Source organism: Pogona vitticeps, chromosome 2 (assembly GCF_051106095.1).
Source record: "Pogona vitticeps strain Pit_001003342236 chromosome 2, PviZW2.1, whole genome shotgun sequence".
Lineage (NCBI taxonomy): Eukaryota > Metazoa > Chordata > Lepidosauria > Squamata > Agamidae > Pogona > Pogona vitticeps.
In genome coordinates, this window is record NC_135784.1 from 311,353,713 (window position 1) to 311,380,684 (window position 26,972).

At 46.6% G+C, this 26,972-nt stretch overlaps 2 long non-coding RNA genes across 2 annotated transcripts in view; one reads left to right on the forward strand and one right to left on the reverse strand.

Moving 5' to 3' along the window:
• Nucleotides 1-6,728, forward strand: part of LOC140704240 (uncharacterized) — a 27,478-nt gene extending 20,750 nt beyond the window's left edge. Inside the window, exon 2 of the long non-coding RNA XR_012083368.2 lies at nt 6,423-6,728. This is a non-coding gene — a long non-coding RNA (uncharacterized LOC140704240). The remainder of the gene's footprint in view (nt 1-6,422) is intronic.
• Nucleotides 5,619-26,972, reverse strand: LOC140704239 (uncharacterized). Its single transcript, XR_012083367.2, has 2 exons — nt 26,633-26,972; nt 5,619-5,869 (listed from the first exon to the last, which is right to left on the reverse strand). It is a non-coding gene; the product is annotated as an uncharacterized LOC140704239 (long non-coding RNA).

Genomic DNA, 26,972 nt, shown 5'->3' on the forward strand with positions numbered 1-26,972 from the left:
TTGCAGCTCAAGAGGGCAGGACCAGAAGGAATGGTTTCCAGTTACAAGAAATGAGATGTGAATAACTCTCAGGAGGAACTTCCCAGCAGTGAGAGCTGTTCACCCACGGAACGGAGTGCCTCGGAGGGTGGTGGACTCTCCTTCAGTAGAGGTTTTTCAGCAGAGGGTGGATGACCACCTGCCAGGAATGCTTGAACTGTAGATTTTCCGCACTCGTAGCCAATTGGACTCAGTGACCTTGGGGGTCCCTCCCAGCTTCGTGGTTCTATGATCCCAGGAAAATACTTCCTATGTGCAAAACCAGGGCCCTTCGGAAAGCTAAGCATTCCACAGTGCACGCACAGAACATCTTGTTAAAAAAGAACCGGGCAGCTGTTCTGATATCTCTGATCTCTAAAGGCCCATTAAAAAGCCCAGCAGCCATTGTCATTTCCGTTATTTCAGTCCACAGCGCTAACGAGGACACCACTTTGTTCTCTCTGTGCCTCACTTCTATGTATTACTTGTGTTTGGCATTTATCTGACTTTTTGTTGTTGCTGCTGCTGATCTGTTTTCTGGTGGCTGACCAGTGGCCTTAACAATAAATGATGGCCTGTCTAATTCACCTTATTGGTGTTAAATAATTATTTCCACAATTATGTTACCTTTGCAGAAAGAGTAGATAAAGAGGTACCACCATGGTGGGAAGGTCACGGTGTTCCATGCCTAGTCCCGCTGGCCATGATGTGGAAATGGTCTATGGACAAACGCTGGCTCTACGGCTTGGAAAAGGGGATGAGTACCCCCTCAGAGTTGGACACGACTGGACTCAATGTCAACCTTTACCTTTACTTGCAGAAAGAAAGGGGAAAAATGGTTCTTGCTCTCTTCTTGTGTCGAGAGGGCCACAAAACATGGGGTTGAGTAGAATCATTTTGAGGTTCCTGATTTTCATGGGTGAGTGGAAGGACCTAAATTTTGAGATCCTGAATCTTGAACTGTTATGGGGACCCCTTTACCACTAGCAACGCGGTCTGGGTCACCATTTATTTATTTATTTATTTATTTATTTATTTATTTATTTATTTATTTATTTATTTATTTATTTATTTATTTATTTTATTTCTATCCCGCCTATCTGGTCGTACTAGACCACTCTAGGCGGCTTACAACAAACAACAACAACAAAATTTTAAAACATTACAATTTAAGAAAGATAGAAATTAAAAAGATATAGAGAGAAAATCGTCAGGAGTTTTCTGTTGGAAAGGCCCGCTTATACAACAGCGTTTTTAGTTGTTTCTTGAACATGCCCAGCGAGGGAGCCGCGCGAATCTCAGGAGGTAAGTTGTTCCAGAGGCGAGGAGCCACCGCCGAGAAGGCCCTATTTCTGGTCTTTTCCTTCCGGGCCTCTCTCGGAGTTAGGCTCCTCAGCCTCACCTCCTGGCTTGCATGAGTGACACGGGTAGATCTTGGTGGGAGAAGGCGTTCCATATTGTTATCCGGCAAAATCCAAAGAAACAAAACAAATCAAAAACAAAAGACAAGAACTAGTGTCCCCTTCAAGACCAACCATTATATCTGAAGGTGAGCTTTCGTGGACAAGCCCAGTTTGTCAGACATTAAGAGACAGAATGAAATGGAGATGAAATATCAGTGTCACATTATTCTAAATGTGAATGGGTTACGTGCAGTTATTAGAGCTATGTTTATTTTAGGATCCTGTTGTAAAAATACTTCTGGGACACAGGAAAACAGACACTAGGCCTGAGCAGAGGTGAGAGGTAGGGGGGAAGAGAGAGCAAAGAGAGTGGGGATTGGGGGATTGAACATGCAGTAAAACCACAAAACGGGAAAGAATGAAAGAAATTGGCAGAGGAATCATATGTGTTAATGTAAGGAATAGAGACAGTTTTTCCCCCCTTAGAGCATTGTAATGAGCTATGGGCATGGTAGTGGTGGAGAAAATAACAATGGCAGTGGATAACAATTGAAGGATTACATTTGGCAATGGCTGAAGAAACCTGTTTATATTCAATCCATTTCTATGGGCATCCATCATGCATACAAATTTCAGCTGTTCCCCTCTGTATTCTTGATTTGTAATGATCCTGTTCCAAAATAGTGACTTTCAAATCTTTTACAGAGTATCCTGGTAGATTGAAGTGGTTGGAGATGGGTTTCCATGTAGTGTGGTTTCTGATGTCCGATTCGTGGCTGTGGATTCATTTCTGTAGGGATGGTCCTGTTTGTCCTTTGGAGAGGGCAGACGGGCATTGTGGGCAAAAGATGGCATAGACCACATTAGTTGAGGAACAAGTGAAGCTGCCTTTGATATTGTGTGTGGCCTCGTTAGGTCCCCTGACTGTGTGGCTAGATGAGTGGGCCTCTGGGTCTGTGGCAGGGTGTAGTCCCCCTTCCTGTATTGTCGTTTTGTGATCTATTGTGTGCAAGTATTTGCTTGAGAAACCTTTTTCTTTGGATTTTGCCTGAGGTGCTTGCAGAGATGAACACGGCTACCTCTTCTAAAACCACCACGGTTATCTGCAATCTCTTTAGTACTGTATACTCACAGTCATTAGCTTAAATACTGTCTTAATTGTGGTAAGCTGCCTTGGGTCCTGTTTAAGGAGAAAGGTGTGATAAAAATAGTTTAAATGATGACAAATACCAATCTTCTTCAATGGAGTTGTTCCGTGATAGATCACTTTTTAAAAAAATGAATTCAAGTCACTTCTGGGGGCCCCAGTTGGGATGAGGTTTCCTGCAGCTCTCGGCTCCATCACAGGAGATCTGCTCCTCTTCGCCTTCCTCGTTCGGACTCAGTGCAGAAAGGACTGGAACAGCTCTGTTGTCATGGTTGTGTCCCGGCTTACTTTGCCCCCCTGCCCTTCAGAGGTTCGGACTGCAGTGCTTGGTTTCACTGGTTTGGACTTACATTGAGGATCTCTCCTTTAAGTGGCATTACAGCTTGTCAGTGCTAAAGATAAGAGATCTTTGCATTCAGACATTCCCCTCTTTTGTTTAAAAAAACTGAGCTAGAGATTCTCTCTCTGGTTTTCCACAACAAGACCGGCTTGCAGGAATTGTGGGTGTGGGGGGGAGAGCTTCCATGTCAATTTAGCCAGAGCTAAGATGCTTTCAGGGGACTCTCAGGGACAGCTGGCTTACAAACAACAGCCTCTGCTTCTGTGCTTTGAAACAAATGAAGTGCTCACCAGGAGTGAAGTGCGCCTCTCTGTTGCCGTCTCTCGTGCCACATCACTCTTCTCATCCCTGGGAAATTGGAAATGCATCCTCCGTCTGGCCCTGCTGAAGACAGCCTGGGCTGCATTTTTAAAATTCTACTCTTCCTGAGGAATTGGCTTCTGCAGAATTCAAAGTTTGGAAAAAGTTATTGGCACCCTTGCCATTCTGTCAGAAAATGCAGCCCTTCTCTCAGAAAATTGTTGCAGTTGCCAATGTTTCGGTACTCACACGTTCAATTTCTTTGGCTTGTGTTGGAACAACACAAAAAGACAGAGAAGAAAAGTCAAATCTGATAAAATCCCACACAGAAACCCAAAAATGCACTGGCCAAAATGATTGCCACACTGTCTAAATTGTAGGAAATAATTGCTTTTCAAGCATGTGATGCTCCTCTAGTTTGTATTCAGACACACCTGTCACAAGTAAGAGGTGTGGACAATATAGTAATCACACTTGCAACCAGTTAAGATGGAGAAAGGTTGACTCAACCTTTGTGTTGTGTGTGACACTGAGCGCGGAGAAAAGAATGAAGTGTAAAGAGTTGTCTGTGGATTTGAGAGAAGAAAATTGTGGAAAAACATTGGCAATCTCAAGGCTACAAGTCCATCTCCAGAGATCTTAATGTTCCTGTGTCCACTGTGCACAATATCATCAAGAGGTTTACAGCCCACGGCACTGTAGCTAACCTCCCTGGATGTGGACGGAACAGCAAAATTGCTGAAAAATTACAATGAAGGGTTGTTCGAATGGTGGATACAGAACCCAGATGAACTTCCCAACAAATTCAAGCCAATCTGCAGACACAGGGTACAACAGTGTCATCTCGCACTATCAGTCGCCATCTGAATGAAAAAGATGCTATAGTAGGAGACCCAGGAGGACACCACTGCTGACGCAAAGGAATAAAAAAGCAAGACTGGAGTATGCCAAAACTTATGTAAGAAAACCACAATCCTTCTGGGAGAACGTCCTGTGGACAGATGAGAGAAAAGTAGAGCTTTTTTGGTAAAGGACATCATGGCACTGTTTACAGAAAAAGAAATGAGGCATTCAAAGAAAAGAACACAGTTCCTGCAGTCAAACATGGTGGAGGTTCAAAGATGTTTTGGGGTTGCTTTGCTGTTTCTGGCACTGGATGCCTTGACTGTGTGAACGGTATCATGAAATCTGATGATTACCTAAGAATTTTTTTGGGGGGGGGGCTGTAGCGGCCAGTGTCAGAAAGCTGCGTCTCCACCAGAAATCACAGGTCTTCCAGCAGGACAATGACCCGAAACACACTTCCGAAAGCACTCCGAAATGGTTCCAAACAAAGCGCTGGAGAGTTCCGAAATGGCCAGCAATGAGTCCGGATCTGAACCCCATAGAACAGCTGTGGAGAGATCTCCAAACAGCAGTTTCGGAGAAAGCATCCTTCCAATCTGGAGGCCCTGGAGCAGTTTGCAAAAGAAGAGTGGTCCAGAATTCCAGCAGAGAGGTATAAGAGACTCATTCATGGTTACAGGAAGCGACTGATTTCAGTTATTTTTTCCAAAGGGGGTGCTACCAAATGTTAAGTTAAGGGTGCCAATAATATTGGCCAGCACATTTTGGGGTTTCTGTGTGGGAATGTATCAGATTTGAATTTTCTTCTCTTTTTTTGTGTGTTGTTCCACCTTGAGGGTCTTTCAGTCAGACGTGGACGACCAAGACAGGTGCTCCTCCCAAAGCAGGGGCGGGGGTGGAGTGGGGAAATCATCCTTTGGCAGGCCTTCCAACTGAGGACTGCCCACCCCAAAAGAGGACACATGGCCACTCTACCTGTCTCTTCTGAGCCTGGCATCATCATTACCTGTGTGCCCCCCCCAGTCTTGCTGCCTGCATGTCATCCAGTTTGTGACTTCATCTGTCCGCCGCTTTCTCTGTTTTTATTAGGAAAGTGTGGCAGCCCGTTTTATTTCATTATCGGTCCTTCCCTGTCTCTCTCGCCCCCTCCCTGCCTTCTTCTCTCCGCGCTTCTTTTCCCCTGTTCTCATTACCGATTTCCATATTGCCATGCTGACTCTCAAAATGAAATGCAGCCTGCTACCAACGAGGGGTCTCGAATTTAGGCATTTTCACCCAAAAAAAGAGGGCGAGGAGGACTTGCCCCCTCCCTCTGAGGAAAGAGGGGGTAATTGATTTGCTTCCAAAGCTCCCACACAAAATGAGATCCTTCCAGCAATTACAGGCAGATAATGGCCTGAAATTAAACAGTCTTTCTTGCTTTCTCTCTAACTAGAGAGGGCTTCTTTAAAAGAGAGAGAGAGAGAGAAAAGAAAAGTGAAAACCGAATCTGTTGCATATTAATCAGCAATGCATTAGATATTCCCTTCCCAGCTACCTGAGATATTAAAGCAAGCATATAATGTAAAAGTATTAGAAGCCTTTATTGTTGATGAGACAAAGTGGGGTTCGTAACCGCCGAATGGACAGGAAGAAAAGCAAGGCTCTGTGCTGCACAAGAAATAACGCCATGAATTCAAAACCCTTTCCATGCTTCAGAGGAATCTGATGTTCCGAGGAAGAAGCAGTGACCAACTGGTGGGATCCAGATTCAAATGTTGCCGTGGCAAGAGCCTCCGGGCAGCCTTGGGAAGGTGATTCATTATTCAGCTGCATCTGTAAAATAAGAATACTAGTATAGTACAATTCCCACAGGCACCCAGCATGGTGTGGTGGGTAGAGAGATGGGCCAGGAACTGGGGGCCCCGGGTTCAAATCCCCACTCAGAAACTCACTGGGATGTGTGTGGAACTGGTAAAAACCACTCCTTAAATACCTCCCTTACCTTGAAAACCCTGTTACGGTCATTATAGGTTACAGCACATAACAACAACCCCCATAGGGACTGCTAGGATAATAAATGCAATAAAATAAATGAGTAGATACAGTTGAGATGTTAAAGTATACAAAATTATGGATGAAGCATGACTTTAAAAAAAGAGAAACACAGAGCACATTGGGTGTGAGTAGAGCATGTTGGTAAGAAATGGACAGAGCTTGATAAAAATTATCTTTTTGGACTACAAATTCCAGAGTCCCCCCAGCCAGCCAGCAGGGGCCCTGGCAAAGGAAGAGCAGCTGAGGTCATTTGGAGAGCTTTAGCTTTTGTTGCTGTGGCTAATTCGATAGGTCTCACTCATGGAAAAGTTACTTTTTTTTGCATCACCAGGAAACCCGCCACCAGCACAGAGCCGTCGTTCAAAAACGTAACTTTTCCCAGCTCCAGAAACAGGATGCCAGTGAATCGTGTGCAACCTCTTTGCAATCTGGATCATGACCGTGACGGATGTGCCCAGCGAATTTCCCTTACATTATTTGGAACGTTTCCTTAATGATTAAATTAGCTCCGCGGCTAACATTGAGCGAAAGACGAGAAGAAACCGATACAATGCCATGTTTCAAGGGCTGGATGTGTTAATTGCATATTTTGAAGAAAGCGCTGAAATAAAATGTCACTCTCTGTGGTCGTATAGTATTTTGTGAAAAATCTTCTCCTTGCTATGTCTCAGGGCACTTGGCTTTTCTTCATCTCAGAAACTGTTTCACATCCTTAGCTGGGCCAAGATGGAGACACTAAAATGCCAGGAGCAAGCAGAGGGGAGTGGAGAGTGGTCTTATAGGCCAGATGGGCAGGGTATAAATTAAATAAATAAATAAATGGAGTGAGAACTGTGTGGGTGAAGGGACTCAGGACTGGCCAGGCATCTGGTGCAAGGCAGAGCGTGGAGCACCAACATCATGACTCTCAAGACTTCTTCTCATAGAAGCCCTGGCGAATATAGGGCAGAGTCTTGGAGGAGGAAGCTACACTTCTGCGTGCTTCCCATAAGCCCTAAGCCCAGTGAAGGGCCCAGCACAGATGTTCCCAACCTTGGTTCCCCAGATGTTCTTAGACAACAGCTCCCAGAAATCCTGGCCAGCACAGCTAGTGGTGAAGGCTTCTGGGGGCCTTAGTTCAAGGAATATCTGGGGAACCAAGGTTGGGGAGTCACTAATCTAGCAGGACTGCCTACTGCATAAAACACCAGCCTTAGAAGGCATGGCAGCCACCACTGCCGCTGTGGGGCGCCACCTTCCACCTTCCCAGTGACTCCGCTAAATCCCTCTCATTTTGAGCTGCCATATTGTCCATTTACATGACCACCTGACCCAGACTCAGTTCTGGGGCCTCTCCCCTTCCCGGCCCCTCCTCATGACATCAGAAACCCTTGTCTGTTGTCCTCAATTTTGTCCCTCAAAAATTCAGGGCATAGGACGGCCCTGGCCAGGCATGCTTCTAAGGTCACCAGAAACGCCTGACTCCTCTGGGGAACGAGTTCTTGGCCTGCTCTGGGCCGAGGCTGTCCTGGTGTCAGAGAAGGCCTTGGCCTTCTTGGTTCAGAAGTCAACAAAATTCACGTAAGGAGGACCCCGCGGGTTTCCATCCAACTTTCGGAAGCCACTTGCATGAGAGCAAAGCACAGAAAGGTTGCCTGTGGGCCCCAGGCACCTGCTGACGGGAAACGGGGGTCTGTTCGCTTGCAAAACCTTTTGAGGGGGGCAGTCGAAACAGGCTCTTGGTGCTTAGGCTGAAGGGTCGTTAACGGTATTAAAATTTGCATTTCTAATATTGCATCAGTGACACCGACCCTTCTGAGGAATTGAGGCCAGAAGGAGGAGACAGAAGTTGGCCGAAGTAGAGCAGAGAGTCGGCGATGGAGGACCGGATGCAAATATATATATATATTTAAAAGGTGCTGGAGATCATCATCATCATGTAACGCGGCCCAAAGGGGTGCCGTTCTGGGTCCCAAGACCTGTGTGAAGAGGTCAGACGCTGGTGAGAGGGTTAACGAGACAGCAGAGAGCCAGGCACCAGTGGCTATAATTTATTTAAGCTGTCCAAAAGCTTTTGATGTAGATATAGAAAAACCCTCACAGGAGGCTATTAAGGAAACATGCTTAACCACAGGATGAGAAGGGAAGCCAAGGCACGGATTTAAAATGAGATAAGCGCTCTTCGAAGGAGAAGCAAAAGAACAAATGGCAATCCTCAGAAGAGCAGCAGAGGTTAATAGCGAGGTGACCCTCCGATCGGGAGTTGGGCCAGAGTCGTTCGGCATATTTATTCATGACAACTCCTAGGTGGAGAGCAAATCACTCAATGGGAGCAGGAAAGGGACCCTCTGGCCTGTCTCATTTTGGCTCGGGGGGGCAACGAAGCAAAGCCGGGGCCCCTTCTTCCACCGGTCCCCTTCCTCTCAGGAGATGGACAGCACCCTGAGTCCTATGGGTGAGGAAGCCTGGAAGAATTTTCCACCAACAGCTAGCCAGAGCTTTTTTTTTTAAAGCACAGTCCAAACAGAGAGGGAAAACACTAAGTGAAAAACTAATTTTCTAAAGTCATTTTAAAAACCCTATTATTTAAATACAGATTGAAAATAGAGTTAAATTGTGGAACCAGCTGCAAGCAAAGCAGAGAAGATGTGGATATGTTTGTAATCCCGGCCGTACTGAGGCGGAGGGCAAGCAGAAGCAAACCGAGAGGGCACGAAGGTTGGACAGCTTTTCTGTTTGTTTTTAAAATAACACCACAACTCTCAGCAGTCTTATTTAAATCGAGTATGTGGTTAGGAGGTGTGGATTAGTAGTGCAAACCTATGTAGGGTAAGATCCGCCAGACACTGAAAAGTTGTATGTATAATTTATGTTTAGGACGTGGCCAGGAGAGTCCGTCCATCTGTCTGTCTGTCTCTCTCTCTCATACATACACATGTGTTCTGTTTTACAGATAAAACAAGGAGTCCACTAGGACCAGAAAGGCTAACACGTTTTATTTCCTCAGTTGTGTGGAGTAGGGCCCCAGAAGATAGATGTTTATACAAACACATGGAAAGAAGGAATATAAAATGTGCTAGAAATGCAAAAGTTCCGGAAGGTGGATGGTCAGCTAGCGGTTGTCAAGGGTCTTCATTAGCAGTCCTTATGAGAGGCAAAGAGAGGTCTTCATGGTGGTTATTAAGAATCCATCAACTCTTCAGTGGCGGATGATAAGCATTTATCCAAGTACAGATAGACAGATTGGCACACGTAAGGTGTTGTTTAAACCCAGTGCTCAGTGTAGTTAATTGTACTAGAGGAGGCCCATTGACTTCATGGTGAGTCAAGTCCTTCACTAGTTGATTTATTCATCTCTGTTGATCTCTTCAGGGTTCCCTCCACCTCATTTGGTTGGTTGGGTATTGCAGGGTGTGAAATGCCTGGTCTAAGTCCTTAAAATAAGGACCGACGCCTGAGCAGGATGTCACAGGGCTGGCCTGCAGAATCTTATAGTATATTCCAGGTGGAAGCTGGAAGTGTATAAGTATGAGTAGCTTTCTGTACATTTCAGGTAGAAGGTGGCACTTACGTCTCCATTATGTGATTGCACAGTGGACCCGTTGGGTGAACTGGTTGATGCTGAAGTGGATGCTGAGGTAGATGTTGTGGGGAAATTAAAAACTTGGGGTGTATGAAATGTTAAATTCAGTTGCTGGATTCTTTTATGCTGGGAAACTGTGAGCCTGGGAAACTGATCTCACTGGCATAACTCAGGGTGGAAACAGACAGTTCACACCTTCATCTCAACTCCTGCTATCGAACACTTCAAAGAAAGGACTGGGCTGGGGATCAGATGCTCCCATGCTTATTTTTATCAGAGGATACATCACAGCTTCCCCCAAAAGAGACACAGACACTTTATCTGTAACCCTGACTTGAAAGGACCCAGCCCACTTCCTTATCTAGTTATTGAGTTATCTAGATTAGGTCGATGGGAATGACAAAGGTCAGGAGGTTGTTTTTTGCCCTGAGGAAACATGAAAGGGACTGAAGGCGAGTTGGCAAAGGTGCTTCATGGCCCTTTCACTTTTTCTAAAAGGGCTTAGGAAACCTAGTTAGTCAACTGGCATGCCTCTGAATGATGCCTTGCTCTCCACATGCCTAAAGGGACTCAGCTTGACTCACAAGGAGACTCTGGGTCTCTTTGCCATCTTACAACACGATGCAGTGAGTCTGCACTCGGTGCTTGCCCAGAAGTATACTATCTCTCCACTCAGAGCAGATTAAATGTTTTGGTTTCTGATGTCTTTCTTTCCTGAATGTTGTAAGTCTGTGTCCACATTTGCTCCTACGTTTTACAAAACTGTAACTGATTGGAACACTTATCCTTTTATCCTTTTGAATTGTTTAGTTTTTCCTCTCCCCCTCTATCTTTTAATAAACCTCAACATCCATTCCAGCATTTTGACTGAGAGGGTGAAAGTACTGATACCAGTCCTAGTCTTAGGGGACATGGTGGCACTGTGGGCTAAACTGCAGAAGCCTCTGTGCTGCAAGGTCAGAAGACCAGCAGTCGTAAGATTGAATCCACATGACGGAGTGAGCTCCCGTCGCTTGTCCCGGCTCCTGCCAACCTAGCAGTTCGAAAGCATGTAAAAATGCGAGTAGGTAAATAGGTACCACTTCGGTGGGAAGGTAATGGCGTTCTGTGTCTAGTCGCGCTGGCCACGTGACCATGGAAACTGTCTTCAGACAAACGCTGGCTCTACGGCTTGGAGACAGGGATGAGCACCACACCCTTGAGTAGGACATGACTGGACTTAATGTCAAGGGGAACCTTTACCTTTTACCTGAGGGAGTGAGATGGTTCCAGTCAAACCTCCAGTTTCCAACCCATCTGGTTCTCCCTGGGTGCTTCCTCCCTGGGACAAGCAAGAACAGAATGTCTGAGTGGCTGTAAGAAGTGAGGTTTGACCAGGGCACTGTGACAGGTATTAGTGGATTTCTTGTGAAAATTCATTCATCCAACAATTCCATGGTGGTTACACAAGTGGCCACTCCGTGTGGCATCATAATGGCATACGACTTTATCAATCGAAGAATCTACATCTAAGCTCAGGTTTTGACCTGCAATCAGTGAATGGAACTCTTCTGATCTGGTTAACCCTAACCACACACACCCCTCTGTCTGTCTAAATGAGGTTGGTAAACCTCTAGGCTGGCTACCTTGTCTAAGATTATGTCTGAAGGAACGATGGTGGATATATGTCACAGGATTCTTGCCTCCAGTGAAAAAGTTTAAATGGGCCGAGATGCTTAGGTATCTTTGCTGTAGACATCTTGGTCTGCCATCCGTTAAGAGTAAGGTTTGCTCACTTGGTCCCAGAAGGAAGAGGGGTGGAATTCTGCACATGGGCAAGGGTGCTCATCCCCTTTCTTCCAGTCTTTTCAGAGCATTTAAGACAAGTTCTGTAGCTGAGTTTTCATGCGTCCAGGATCCATCAGCGAAAGAAGCTGCTAGTGGACAAGGTGATATTATTAACGGCAACGCCGTCCTCAATTTTAAATCAGTGATGGCGAGCAGCCAAGCTGTAGGTGGGAAATCCAGCTATAAAACTGCTGTGGGAGAGAAACCTCTGGCCGTCGGACGAGCAGAACGGCTCCCGCTAATCATCCCTTAATGAGGACAGGTTGGGCCATGCCCTCAAAGCCAAGAGCAAAGCTGGTATCAGCAGAAACCGCCAAAGTCACTTCAAAGTTCTCTCTTGGCTCTTCTCTCAGCAGCTCGCTAGATGGGCGGCCCCGCGGGAAGCAGCTGGCTCACCCAGTGCCAGCCAGGTCATGTCCTTCTCGCCATGCTAATTATCAAAATTAGGCTACTGACAAACAAGCTGCTGACCCCAGGGAGCCTTCTCGCAAGGTGACCTCTCTTCCACTCTTTCACCAGCTCAAGCCTCAACATCCTGCATAATGCCAGGAAAGTAGGGATGGCAAGGAAGATGATGGACCACCCTGGAAAAAACTCACAGAATACCTGAGTTGGAAGGGGCCTCTAAGGCCGTGGTGTCCATCATCCTTCCCCACTCACTGGCAAGAGGCCAGCCTCACCTCAGAAGAAGGTCCTGGAAGAAGAAAAGTCTTCATGATGATCATGATGATGATGATGATGAGTATTTGAAGACTGGTGGCCTTTCTCTGATCAAAGAAAATCTGTTAGACGTGGTCTCCTTTGATCCCTTGGCCCTGATCCAGACTTGCTGATGAAAGTAACGTCTCAGGTGGGAATGGAACAACTCTCTTGGAATAACAAGTAACGATTTCTACAATTTACTTTTAAAAGGCCTTGCAGGTCATGTCTGGAAGCAGTTTGAAATGGAGTTTTCAAGGGTTATACTATTCTTTTACCTATGCTAATTAGGTCCATCAAGAAGTAATTAAAAGCTTTTAAGAAGGGATAAACAGTAGAGCAAGTTAATGGGCAAAAAGATAATAACAGCTAATGACAACGAATTATTCTTCTGAGTAAACGGGGGGGGGGGGGGAATGATGTGTTCTCTCTCTCTCTCTTTTTTTAAACCCACAACCTTCTGTGCTGTGGACTTCATCTGTTCTCCAGTTCAAGTGGGAACCATGGACCCAACCATGTAACTCTGCTCAAAAACACTCTAATGATCTTGAGATTTTAATTTATTTTTAATTTCACCTTTTTCATATGCGTCCATAATTTTACATTGTGCAACACACTGATACAAATGAAGAAAGAAGAACTGAAGCCAGGAGCTCTTCCGGCTTAGTTTAACCATCAGGAATGGGTGACCCATGGGCTTCGTTATAAATTGCACACAAGAAGGATGGTGGGGTGAAATAAGCCGTCTTTGAGTCCCTTGTGTTGCATGATGGGAGGAAAGGCAGTGTAGGGGCCCCCAAACCCATCAACCTATGGGACTTGGACTGCCTCTTCCTTGCAGCCTGTCCTGCCTGTGGCTACTTTAATTGCACTTTAATCGTTTGCTGTTATCCACGGTTTTCAGTATCCACAAGGGTTTGTTCAGTCGTTTAGTCGTGTCTGACTCTTCGTGACCCCATGGACCAGAGCACGCCAGGCCCTCCTATCTTCCACCGCCTCCCGGAGTTTTGTCAAATTCATGTTGGTTGCTTCGATGACACTGTCCAACCATCTCATCCTCGGTCGTCCCCTTCTCCTCTTGCCTTCACACTTTCCCAACATCAAAGTCTTTTCCAAGGAGTCTTCTCTTCTCATGAGATGGCCAAAGTACTGGAGCCTCAGCTTCAGGATCTGTCCTTCCAATGAGCACTCGGGGTTGATTTCCTTTAGAATTGATAGGTTTGTTCTCTTTGCAGTCCAGGGAACTCTCAAGAGTCTCCTCCAGCACCACAATTCAAAGGCATCAATTCTTCGGCGGTCAGTTTTCTTTATGGTCCAGCTCTCACTTCCATACAACACTACAGGAAAAACCATAGCTTTGACTATTCGGACTTTTGTTGGCAAGGTGATGTCTCTGCTTTTTAAGATGCTGTCAAGGTTTGTCATTGCTTTATCCACAAGGGGCTTGGAACCAATCCCTAGTGAATACGGGAGTCCTACTGTAATTCAAGATCCCCCCTCCTGTTTTCAGAGAAAATGCAACTTTGCATCGTTGCGTGCAAGTTGCAGGCAGCATGAAACCAAGGAAGGTAAAGGTAAAGGTTCCCCTTGACAATTTTTTTTGTTCAGTCCTGTTCGACTCTAGGGGGCGGTGCTGATCCCCGTTTCCAAGCCATAGAGCCAGCGTTTTGTCTGAAGACAATCTTCCGTGGTCACATGGCCAGTGCCACTTAGACAGGGAACGCTGTTACCTTCCCACCGAGGTGGTCCCTATTGATCTACTTGCATTTGCATGCTTTCGAACCGCTGGGTTGGCAGGAGCTGGGACAAGCGACGGGCGCTCACTCCGTCGCGTGGATTCGATCTTACGACTGCTGGTCTTCTGAACCTGCAGCACAGGCTTCTGCGGTTTAGCCCACAGTGCCACCACGTCCCTATGAAACCAAGGAAAGGATTATCTAATTAGTGGAAATCTCCTGCCTCTCATGAGAAAATCTGTGCTGCACTGGCAGTGCCATACAACAGGATTTTCAAACACTAGAATTCTGTTGATTTTAAACATTCACTTCTAATGTTGCATCAACACATGTTCTTCCTTCTGCAGCCCCTCTGGGTTTCATCATCCGTGCGCTCATGACAGCTGGCAAGGTAACGCACACACAGGTGCCCATGAGAGAAAGCAAGAAAGAGAGCGCGTGTGCAAGAAGGAATGGGTGGAAAAACAAAGTCTTTGCTTGTTTGGCTCTGAAGGGCTTGGACGTCTCCCTGGCTGGCCGGCGGAAGCTCCATAAGCAACGAGAGCGGGTCAGGATGTCTCTCACGGCAGGCCCTCAAGGGCTTTGCGCTTGTTCATCTACTCTATGAATGACTTGGAAGCAGAGGCGAACAGCTTGTTAATGACACCCCTCTGATTAAATTGGGAGGATCCCAAAACACAAGAAGGACACTTTGGCGAGAGACGATTGAGCAGCAAAGGCTTCCAAAGGGAAGGGGTTGGGAATGGGAGGGAGACGGTGGAAACACACCAGCGGAGAGGAAACGGAGAGCCCCCCTGCGAAGCCCCCAAGCTGAGGGGCCAGCACCAGGAGGGCCCCCCCCAAAGCCACAGATGCTCAGCCGAACCACCCAAGAGTGTTCCATGGAATGCCAAGGAAGGAACAGAGAAACCTTTCCTTAAAATGGGCATCTGAATTCCTGTATTGACGTCTTGTGCCCATTGGCATCATGTCCAGTTCATGAGTTTTCCAGAGGCAACCGTGGACGAGATCACAGCTTGGACATGCGGCATTTTTCAGTTACTGTGGTCAAGCTGACTAGAGGATTCTGAGGGTTATTGTCCCCAAAAAAGGAGGTGTGTTTTTTTCAGGCATTATGGTGCAGTGCAGCCATTCTTAACCTTTTTTTGGTCACCCACAGCCATAAACACATTATGAAAGAAACACAGGCCAAATCAGGATCGTACAAGTCACATCACGAAACTTACAAGGTGGAGGCTGAAGAACTGTTTCCTGTCTGTAGACCCCTTCAAATGTGCTGGGGCTCCCAGGGGCCCCATATGGCCTCTTTTGCTCAGCTCCTATCCTGAAGACACCTATAAATCAGTAGCTGCCTCCCAAGCAGCCCCTGTTGAGAATGGCTGGTGTAGTGGATAAAGTGATGGGCTGGGACTCAAGAGACCTGAGTTCAAATCACCACCCAGAAATGGAAACTCACTGGGGTGTGTGGAAATTGTCAATCCCCTCCTTAAATATCCCACTTGCTTTGAAAGCCCTATTAGGGTCGCTTTGTGTTGGTTGTGGCTTGAAGGTACATCACCCCTAAATGGAGTGATCCAACAGGATCCTCTTAACTATATCATGTTCTTAAACATTTATTTTCCCCTGTCTTGGACATCTGACTTCATCTCTAATTATTTACACATCTCTGTGTTTCTTCATTTATTTAGGGCTCATCCACACGGAGTATTTCTTCTCTAAAATGCACGTATTTGGTCCCTGACATTGTCACTTTTCCTGTACCGTTCAGATGACGTAAAGCTAATCTCAGTATGTCTAATGGCAAACGGTGAGAAAATCCAAGACTTCCATGTTGTTGTTGTTGTTGTTGTTGCCTCAGCAAGGTGTGCTTCATTTCAAATTTTGCACTGTTTTCGGGGCAGAATTTTGTGCTATGTTTTTGCTACTTTTCACGTCTGAAGACACAGCTTTCCACTCGGACCACTTTCATTAATTAGAATTTAAAAGTAAATTAGATTTCTGGAGGTACAGAAACAAACAAGCCATTTTCAGATTTCAAGGATTTCAAAATGTTCTGCCGATCTTCTTCTGAGAGAAGTGATTGTCAGTGAGGCAGGGAAGCTGTGGAATAGCTTGGAAGTTCATTTCCAGGTCAGCATGCTGAGTCGGAAGCATTTTATTAGGCGCAATGAGGCAGAGAGAGAGATGCTAGAGCAGAGAAATGGTTATTTTTAATGTTTTCAAAAAAAAAAGATTTCATGAGTTTTGTACGGGGCAGAATGTTATCAGGAAAACAATTTTTATATCTGTGGATCCTCCTGACACCTGTGCTGCTTTGCAACCAACTGGGATCAACTGGGAGAAATGGAGTAGGTGGAATTTTTGCCCCATCTGGATGAACTTACTTAGAAGGTTCTGACCTCACCTTTCCACTTAAAAAAAAATACTCAGGGCAGCTAACAAATATCATTAGAATGAACTGCAAACAAACTGGAAACCTGTCTGTGCCATCCCTAAGGCTTGAAGTCCTTGTACAGAACAGAGAGGAAATGCACTTCTCAGCAAGGATTCTGAAGAGCTGCAGAGGTGTAGCTGGAGGTGCTCCAAACCCTGTCCCTGTTTGTTGTGAGGGTAGTAACGGTGATGGCAGGAAAAAAGGTTCTCAGCTTGCATACTTTCACTGCTCAGAGAGGCTGAGGTTATAATGGCTACCCCTGGACTGGATCTCCTTATGTCTTATGAAATTGTGCATCATGGCAAGATACAAGCCAAAATCCTCTTATTTAGTATAGTAAATCACACTGTTGTTGTTGTTTAGGTGTTTAGTTGTGTCTGATTCTTCGTGACTCCACAGACCAGAGCACGCCAGGGTTGGGTCAAATTCATGTTGGTCGCTTCGGTGACCCTGTCCATCCATTTCGTCCTCGGTCGTCCCCTTCTCCTCTTGCCTTCACACTTTCCCAACATCAGGGTCTTTTCCAAGGAGTCTTCTCTTCTCATGAGATGGCCAAAGTATAGGAGCCTCAGCTTCAGGATCTGTCCTTCCAGTGAGCACTCAGGGCTGATTTCCTTCAAAACGGATAGGTTTGTTCTCCCTGCAGTCCAGGGGACTCTCAAGAGTCTCCTCCAGTACTGCAATTCAAAATTACACTAGAGGAGGCCCATTGAATCTGGGGATCGGGTGAGTCAGCACCTCCATTGATCCAAACGGGTCTCCTCCAGTTGCAACTTACTTTAGCATAGTAAGTTCCAGTTGTTTATTCTTTATTTATATGGCACTGTTTCCCCATAAGGGACCCAAGTTGGCTCACAACAATTAAAATTATACTATGGTAACAGGTACATAAAATACTATACAAAAACTATCCTGCAGACTCAAGGCTGTGTCTTCCTTTAGGGAGTCAGTACCTCCCCAATTTGATGTTCCTCTTTTCCTGCTGCCGTCTACCTTTCCCCAGCATGATTGTCTTTTTCAGAAAATCCTGCCTTCTCAGGATGGGCCCAAAGTACGTAGGACAATCTCAGCTTCAACATTTTTGCCTCCAGAGATAGTTCAGAGTTTATTTGATCTAGAATTATATTAAAAACAACTAAACATTAATCAATATTAAAATCAAGGAGGAACACAGTTTTAAATATATTTTTTTAAAAACTACAGTGGACCCTTGACTTACAGACGGCTTGACTTACAGACTTTTTGAGTTACAGACTTCTCTGGCCGCAAAATTTAGGTTTGACTTGCAGACTGAGATTTGACTTACAGACCAGAAAAAAAACCAAAATGGAACAAAAACGGCCTGTTACGGGATTAATCGGTTTTCAATGCACTGTAGGTCAATGGAGACTTGACTTACAGACTTTTTGACTTGAGAACCGCCTTCCAATACGGATTAAGTTCTCAAGTCAAGACCCCACTGTAAATTCCTTAGACTCCTCACTTATTGCTTAAAAGCTTGCCTGAAGAGGGAGGTCTTTGCCTGGCAATGGAAGGACAAGAGGGAGGGGGCCAACCTGGCTTCTTGGGGCAGTGCATTCCAAAGCCTGGGAGCCACCACTGAGAAGGCCCTCCTTCAAGCTTGGGAAGATAGTAGAGCAGAGAACAGGACCTCCCCAGAAGATCCTAAAAACAGAGGAAGCTCCTATGGGGTGATACAATCCTTCAAACAGCCTGGACCCAAGTGACATAGTTAGAGGAAGCCCATTTGAATCAACAGAACCTATGGACGAGTAGACTCTCCAAATCCCACTGAGTCAATGGGACTACTTTAGTGTAATTGATCACACTAAGCAAAAGGATTTGGGGCGATGCACTTTAGAAACAGAAGGTTTGACATCTTTGGTGCATCCTCCATTCCAGGTACCTTGAGGCGGTGAGTGTCAATTCATTTTGTTCATCTTCAAAAGGTCTCTTGACCATCCCTCCCAAGCTGACATTTTCCATGGATGGTCATTCTGTACTGTGTGCTTCTTAAGCTTTCTTCCATTCTGTTCCTCTCCCTACCGTCTTCACAAATCGGTGGATGCATATTTTTTTACCCTTTTATCTTACTGCTTGTGGTGCAGTGATAAGATTGGAAGTGCATTTGCTCATCATGACAGCCTCTATAATCAACACACACACATATTGTACAGAACTCCAGATAGTGGACGGACACCCTAGTAACAAATGGGAAGCAGACATTTTTTAAAGATAACAGCTCTTACTTGTGCTTTAAAGCCCAAAATTCCTAAATATATCCCATCACAAGAGTGATCTTTCAAAATAGTATATGGTTCCCAGGAAAAACCATGCCTCTCTAGCTTCTGTTAGGGAATTAAGCTCAGACAGAACAGGGGAGTCCAAGCTTTGGTGAGCAATATCATGATCCCTGGAAAAGACCCTGATGTTGGGAAAGTGTGAAGGCAAGAGGAGAAAGGGAAGACAGAGGACGAGATGGCTGGACAGGGTCACTGAAGTGACCAGCATGACTTTGACCCAACTCTGGGAGGCAGTGGAAGACAGGAGGGCCTGGTGTGCTCTGATCCATGGGGCCACGAAGAGTCGGACACAACTTAACAACTAAACAACAACAAAATAATGATCCCTGTTACTAAGTAGCGGGACTTCAACCGTGGGAGACCCGGCTCTACTACCTCACAGAGGGTAGGCTGGATGATCCCATTTCTGTTTCATGTGGTTTTCCACACCAGGGAATGAAAGTGAAGCCTAGGAGTGCCTCACAGCATTGTCTTGAACAAGACCAGGTGTCAAAGAGCATCCCTGAGCCATCCAAGGCAACACGCAGAGTTCCCGAGACCAGCCCAATTATTCTGGGACATGAGAGTGAAAAAAGGGCATAATCACTGCTTTGAAGGATGATTCTCTCAGACTACAAATTCCAGAATTCTCCAGTCATCACCCCCAGCTTCCATGCCAGCGAGTCAGGGGATTGTGGATCATCATCATCATCATCATCATCATCATCATCATCATCATCATCATCATCATCATCATCATCATCATCATGTGCTGTCAAGTCAGCTCTGACTTCTGGCAACCCTTTCCAGGGTTTTCTCGGCGGAGAGTGCTCCGAAGTGGTTTCCCCTTCTCTTCCTCTAGGGGCGCCCTGGGACTCTGCAGGTTGCCCAAGGCTACCCAGGCTGGTTATACTCCCAGGAGGCCCAGCGGGGAATCGAACTCCCAACCTTAAACCACTCAGCTATCCATAGTCCAAATTAATTCCCGTCCCCAGCCGGCTTCTCTCGCTTCAAGCACGCCACCCACGGCCTCAGGGAGCCATCTCCTTTTCCCTAAGCGTAAGGCCAGCCTTGGCCAAGCCTCGGTCGTGCGAGAAGGAGCTGATTTGGACCGATGGCAAACTTTCTCTCCAAGAGTGCAGAAAGGTGGGAAAGGTACAGGAAAAAAAGGAGCTGTGAATGCCGTCGGCCACATGGTGGGAGGTAGCGCCCGTTGGCTTTATGGGTGAAGATGAAAGGAGCTAAATATATCTCTTGGTTGCCTCAGCGCTGCCTCATGGGGTGTCCAGTAATAACTGGCAAATATTTGAAGGGTGGAAAGCTCTGAGCGACAGAACGATGGGGGACGGCAAATAGCAAGCCAGACGCCCGGGTTTGTGAAGGCTGTGCGAGAGAAGGCAATCTCCCTCTCTGTCTATCCCTCAAGATCCCACAGCCAAGGAGGAGGGAGGCGGGGAGGAAAGAAAGCCGCCGGTCTCTCAATAAGGCGGGTGAGGGACTCGATGAGGACTTTTGAACAGACAGGAGAGGGTCATAGGCAGTGGCCTAGATAGATAGATAGATAGATAGATAGATAGATAGATAGATAGATAGATAGATAGATAGATAGATAGATAGATAGACAGACAGACAGACAGACAGACAGACAGACAGACAGAACTATAACTATAACTATAACTATAGCTATAACTATAACTATAACTGTAACACTAACTATATATACCTATACATACATCTATACACAAACACATATATACACAGTACGTATATACAGTGGTGCCTCGCTAGACGGTTGCCCTGGTGAATGCCGAAATCGCTTGACAATGACTTTTTTGCGATTGCTATTGCGATCGCAAAACGATGGTTCCTATGGGGGAAATCCGCTTTATGTTGATTAGGTCCTTGCTTCACAAACTGTTTGTTTGCAAAACATTGTTTTTTCTGGCTCTCCAAAATGGCTCCCCTTCGCAAAATGGCTTCCTTCCCTTCGCAAAATGGCTGTTTTCCGAACAGAAGCTTCGGAAGACAGTGATTTTAAACAGCTGATAGGCGGTTCCCTATGGGCGATCTTCGCTGGACGATGAGGTATTTTCCCATTGGAATACATTAACCGGTTTTCAATGCATTTTAATGGGTTTTTTCCCCCGCATGATGATTTCGCTGTACAGCGATTTTAACGGAACGGATTATCATTGTCATGCGGGGCACCACTGTGTACACAAACAGTATATATCTATACAGTGATATTGTTTAGTCATTTAGTCGTGTCCGACTCTTTGTGACCCCATGGACCAGAGCACGTCAGGCCCTCCTGTCCTCCACTGCCTCCCGGAGTTGGGTCAGGTTCATGTTGGTTGCTTCGATGACCCTTTCCAACCACCTGTTTGCTTTACAACAAAACAATATCTGGGAGAAACAACTGGGGTGGGGGAGACATAGCATTGTAGAATCATAGGATTGGAAAGGAACCTGAAGGTTATTTAGCCTATCCGCACCAAATCCGGAGACCTCGCCTCAAGCATTCCCATTGAACGTTGTTCAGAGCCCCCCCCCCCCGGTGGATATTAAAGGGCTACAGTGTTGGGTCTGAACTAGGGAAGATCCACCTTCTGTTCTCTCTGAGCTGTGAAATTCTCTGGGTGACCTTGCCTGCACCCACCTGCCCTGGCAGGTCTGCTGTCCAGGGAGCCGCCTAGGCCTCCCAGAGTTCACTGGAAGACAAGTGGGCCATCCCGGCCATTGGGAAGGCATCGTTTTGCTTCTCAGGCCCTTCTCCTGCCATGTTGCAGCCCCCACTCGAGGGGTCGTCCAGGGGTTGAACGGTAGAGATGTGTAGCTGGCCGGCTGGCCGGCAGGCAGGCAGCGGTTCCTTGGCCCTGGCTTGGGTACGGCACTTAGAGGGCATCTCCTGCCTTTTGAAGCCTTCCAAGCAAATGGCAAAGAGGTCTCTCTGGGTGCTGAGCATTCCCACCACCTCCTTGGAGGCTAATTCAGGTCTCGGCCATGCTGTGGCCTCTGTCATCTCCCGAGCACTTAACAGGCATTTAGAATACATCACACGTGAACTCTTCTGCCAGAGTCAATACTCCGTGCCTTCCTCTTCAGCTTCCCTTTAGAGCAGAGCTACTCCATTCCCCTGCAGGGAGCCATCCTCGTTGAACTCCCTCAGAAAAGGGCGCCTGTAAAAGCAGAGCAGTCAACATCTCCGTCATTCAGCACTCCGGTGTCAAAAAGCCTCCAAGGGGCAGGAGCAGCTGGCAAGGAGGGGAGGGCTCACCGGCCAACAGCAGAGGTGAGGGGAACAAGAGGGTATGGCTGCTTCTGGGGGGGGGGGCAAGAGGCTCCCAGGAAGAGGGACCACCGAGGAGAGGGCTGGAGTTTTTCCAACCTCGCAGGCTGCCTCTTGTGGGTGTGGCTGGGAGGGACCTTGGTGGGCTGGGGTGCCTGTCAGTCTGCTAACCAATCATTCCTTCCCTGCTTCTGAATTCAAAGAGACTCCCGCCTCTCTGCTCAGCTCTTTTTTCCCTCTCTAGAAGGGCAAGCAGCCATGTCTGTCAGTTTGCTGTCTGATTGTTCACAACTGTAAGAAAATGTTTGTGTGTTTTTAATTCTTTCTACTATTAATGCCTCAGAGTGAGTTACTGAGATAGTAAGAGCCAGTTAATATGACAAGGGGTGGATTAATCTGGGATTCCAAGTGTGACGTGGTGGATAGAGTGATGGACTATGGAGAACAGGGTTCGAATCCCTGTTCAGCCGTGGAAACTGACTGAGGGAGTAGAAGTGGTAAAGGTAAAGGTAAGAAGGTTCCCCTTGACACTGAGTCCAGTCGTGTCCGACTCCAGGGTGCAGTGCTCATCCCTGTTTCCAAGCTGTAGAGCCAGCATTTCTCCAAAGACAGTTTCCGTGGTCATGTGGCCAGCGTGACTAGACACGGAATACCGTTACCTTCCCACGGACGTGGTACCTATTTATCTATTCGCATTTTTACATGCTTTCCAACGGCTAGGTCGGCAGGAGCTGGGACAAGCGACGGGGGCTCCCTCCATCACGTGGATTTGATCTTACAACTGTTGGTCTTCTGACCTTGCAGCACAGAGGCTTCTGTGGTTTAACCCGCAGCAGCACCCTTGAAGGGAAGCCAGGCCAAAATTAGAAAGAAAAGTTATGAAGCTTTGTGTCTTGAGGTGTGTTTTTTTCTTGTTTAAAATAAAATGGAGCAAAGCAAAGCAAACTCCCACTCCCTCTCCCAACTCCAGGGCGCAGTGCTCATCCCCATTTCCAAGCCGTAGAGCCAGCATTTCTCCAAAGACAGTTTCCGTGGTCACATGGCCAACGCGACTAGACACGAAACCTCATAACCTTCCCACTGAGGGGGTACCTATTTATCGGCTCACATTTTTACATGCTTTCGAACTGCTAGGTTGGCAGGAGCTGGGACGAGCGAGGGGAGTGCCCTCGGTCGTGTGGATTCGATCTTACGACGGCTGGTCTTCCGACCTTGCAGCACACAAAGGCTTCTGCAGTTCAACCTGCAGCGCCACCACGTCCATTTAATAAAACCACTCCTTAAATATCTCACTTACCTTGAAAGCCCTCTTAGGGTCGCTAGCAAGTAGGTTCCAATTTGGCAGCACAGAACACACACAGAGAGACCCTGGGGAAAGTGAATGCTGGAAAAGAAGTAAGTAAGTGTGGGGAGGGGCGGGGAATCACAGTTGAGGTGTCCTCATTGTGGAGCAAATGCCAGAACCCAGATTTGTGGTGACAAGGTCAAAATGTTGCTCCAGCCATGTTTTGTAGGCAAGTGTGAGCTCTGCTCCTCCTGCTGCCTTTTTCCTGAGGATCGAAGCCTGATGCCAGGCTCAGCCCTTACCCAAACCCCCCTGGCTTCTCCCCTCGCCTGCCTCCCTATAGATCATCCATCCTGCCCATTACTCAACCTGATTCTCCCTGCCCAAAGCCGCTCCTAGATTCTCTTACACCACCCGAGGCATGGTGAGTGCTGCATTAATGTTAGCTGTTGGCAACTTGAAAAACAGCGCTTGACGGAAGTGAAATTTTAAAAAACATCGCCTAAGTACATGCTGCATAATTACATAATTTGCATGAGTGTTATTTTGTTTATTTAGCTCTTTAATCCACTTATCCTCCAAAGGCCTTGGGTGAGAAAGTAACATTTAAAAGCAATAAGGAAACATCTAGAATGCAAATTTTAAAGCACCAAGTGCAATGTAAAACAAACAAACCACACACACCCCTGAGAAAAACCCACGATGTTCAATGCTATTTCTGGGGTTATGGTTTTCCCAACACCCTTGCCTCCTACTTTGGTGTAATCTAGAACCCTTCCAGCCCATTTAACATTCCAACAAGCGCCCCTGCATTCAACACCCCTTGTGAGACTTGTGTGTGTTTATCCTAGGGAGTGATTTCCTTCTCTCCGCTTGCCAGTTGTTTTCCCCCATGTCTTTCTCTGGCCTCCGAATCTGCCTTCTCCAGTAATTTGCTTGGCTTCGAAACAGCTTCTCTATTTTTTTTCCCCTTCCTGCTTCCCTCCTCAATTTGCTTGCAATTCCTCTGTTAGCAATTAGAACACTTTGTTTAAAGACAAATAAGATTTAATGCAATCTCCTTCCCTTTCCCTGGCAGCCGTTTCAACTGGAGCGGCTTTGGCACATCACAGCCAGTTGTGCCGAACACGGATCCCTCTCGTGCTGCATTCGTGACGCGCTTGTCTCCATGGCTAATGCAACCTGGACAGGAACTGAGCCAACGCTCGATCACTACACAGCACAGCCGTGCACCGGAGAGGGAGACAGCCGGAGGCGTCAAGAGTGCATGTGTTGATATTGCTTCCTTAAACCAGACAAACAGCCATTCCTTCATTCTCAGGCCATCCTGAGAGAAGCGTGTCACCCTTCTGTGAAGGCCAAGGACTCCTGCTCTGGAGACGTTTCAGCACCAGGTTCATCAGAAAACCATGACACTGGGAGTCAAACAATACATTTAGAGAACACGTCGTTAGAAAAATAAATTCCTTAGGCGCTGAAAGCATCTGATTACCACAAGATGGGCATTTGAAACTTCCGATGGTTTTCAGGTCAGGTTGGGCTTCTTTTGCGACTGGTCTTCAGGAGGTAAACCTGGGCTTTGGTACCATCCACGCCCTCTCTCAAGCACTAGAACAAGAGCCCAAGCCGGCCCCGGAGTTCTAGGGTGTTCTTTGTCTACTGTTTTGTGAGTCCCCCAAAACTATAGGAACAACTAAAAGGTTATAGTTCCATTGCTGGGTAGCTCAATGATCTGGCTGCAGAACCAGAGGTTGGGAGTTTGATTCCCTCACTGGGCCTCCTTGAGAGGGGCTGGACTTGATGATGCAGAGAGTCCCTTCCAACTTGGCAGTTCTGAGATTCTAAGACTGGAATGGGAATAAAGTCATAGAATCATAGAAAAGTGAAGTTGGAAGGGGGCCTGCAAGGCCATCCAGTCCAACCCCCTGCTCAAGGCAGGAATCCAATCAAAGCAGATCTGAAAGGGGGTTATCCTAATTTTTCTTGAATTCTTTCACAGTTGGAGGGCTCAGATTTGGGTTGAATATCAGGAAAAAACTTCCTAACTCTTAGAGCAGTTAAGACAATGAGGTCATTCATTCCATTATCTTACTGCTCTAAGAGTTAGGAAGTTTTTTCCTGATATTCAACCCAAATCTGGGTTCCTTTAACTTGAGCCCATTGTTGCCTGTCCTGCACTCTGGGATGACTGAGAGCAGATCCTGCCCCTCCTCTGTAGGACAGCCATTCAAGTCTCTGAAAATCACTCTCCTATCTCCCTTCAGTCTTCTTTTCTCAAGGCTAAACACGCCCAGTTCTTTCAGCCTTTCCTCATAAGGCTTGGTTTCTAGCCCCTTAATCATCCTTGTTGCCCTCCTCTGAACTTCTTCCAATTTGTCAGCATCCTTCTTGAAGTGTGGCATCCAGAACTGGACACAAGACTCAAGATGAGGCCCAACCAGTGCTGAAGTCATCCTCTCCTAGGTTGTAACACGGATGCAATGTAGAAAGGAATTAGTTATGAGCTGCTTGCTGCTTGCTATTTATGAGTAGTTACTTTCCGGCTTTTTAAGAAGCTGGTTAAAAATGTGGCAGAGAGCCAGGCTTATGTATACCCTTTAAGTTTCAAGTCCCTTCAGGGAAGCAGAATCACACAATCTCCATAAAGACAGACAGCTGATATCAGGGTGCTTGGACTTTCTCATTCCAGTAGCCTAAGGCCATTTTAGTTTACTCTTGCAGGACAAAATTAAGATTTTGGCATCAAATAGTAAAAGGAAAAAATAACTGTGGCAAAGAGACTGGACTCCCCAGTAACATTCCACAAGCAAAATACTCAACGTTTCGTGCTTTTATGCTTTAAAAGCAAGCTCTTCCATGAACAGGATCCATAACTGGCCCCTGGCATAAAAGTGAAGAACCACCAATTCTGGCGGGAGCCTTCCCGGTTTCCTTTTGGCTCAACGGGCACCTTCTTATCTTTCTCTCCGTGTGATCCGATAAAGGCTTACAGCTCACAATTAGCATACTCTTTTTATGGGAGATATCCATCCAGTCATTCAAAGGCAACCGGCCGATCCGTCCTGTGTTAGTCCTTCTGTCTGAACGGTCTTGACTCCATTAATGCAATAAAATAAAATAGTACACCATATCCCAGTTTGTTCAGATCCTTAATGAAGCGCCTTTCCATTTGCCAGCAGCTGGCTCTTCTTCTCTTTCTTGGAAAGGAACGGAAGAGACACTTTTGGGCTCCCTCCCCTTAACTCCATCCTAAAAAACTTAATTTGTAGGCCAGGTACCAAAATGGAACACGTCGTGGTTGGAAAGGCAGGCTGCTACAGAGAAAATGTATTCCAGCCTCTAAGCCCGAGAGCTCTTTGTACAGCACAAAACGAGATCTCATCCATCCTTTGAAAAGAACTTTGAGGGGAAGCAGCTTCCCGCTTACCTCGTCTGTATGCAGCCCAGCGCCGCTTCCTCTCACCACTGGGGAATCCACGTTGTCAGATATTTTATCCTTTAGAACGGCTTGACATATTGGCCCGGAACACTACCGAAAGTTTTTGCTCTTCCGTGACATGCGGTTTTAACATCCATCACAAATTTCCTCGGCTGCTTTAACGGACAGCATCTTAACCGCTCGAGCGGAAAGGAGGCCCCGTGGAAAGAGTTGGGCTGAGCAAGAGACGCTGCTGCAGATTTGGTGCCAGAAAGTTCCACATCGCCTCCCATGGAGGACAAGAGATGCCGGGCCCGGGCACTGCCGTTTCTCCCTCCATTGAGGGCTG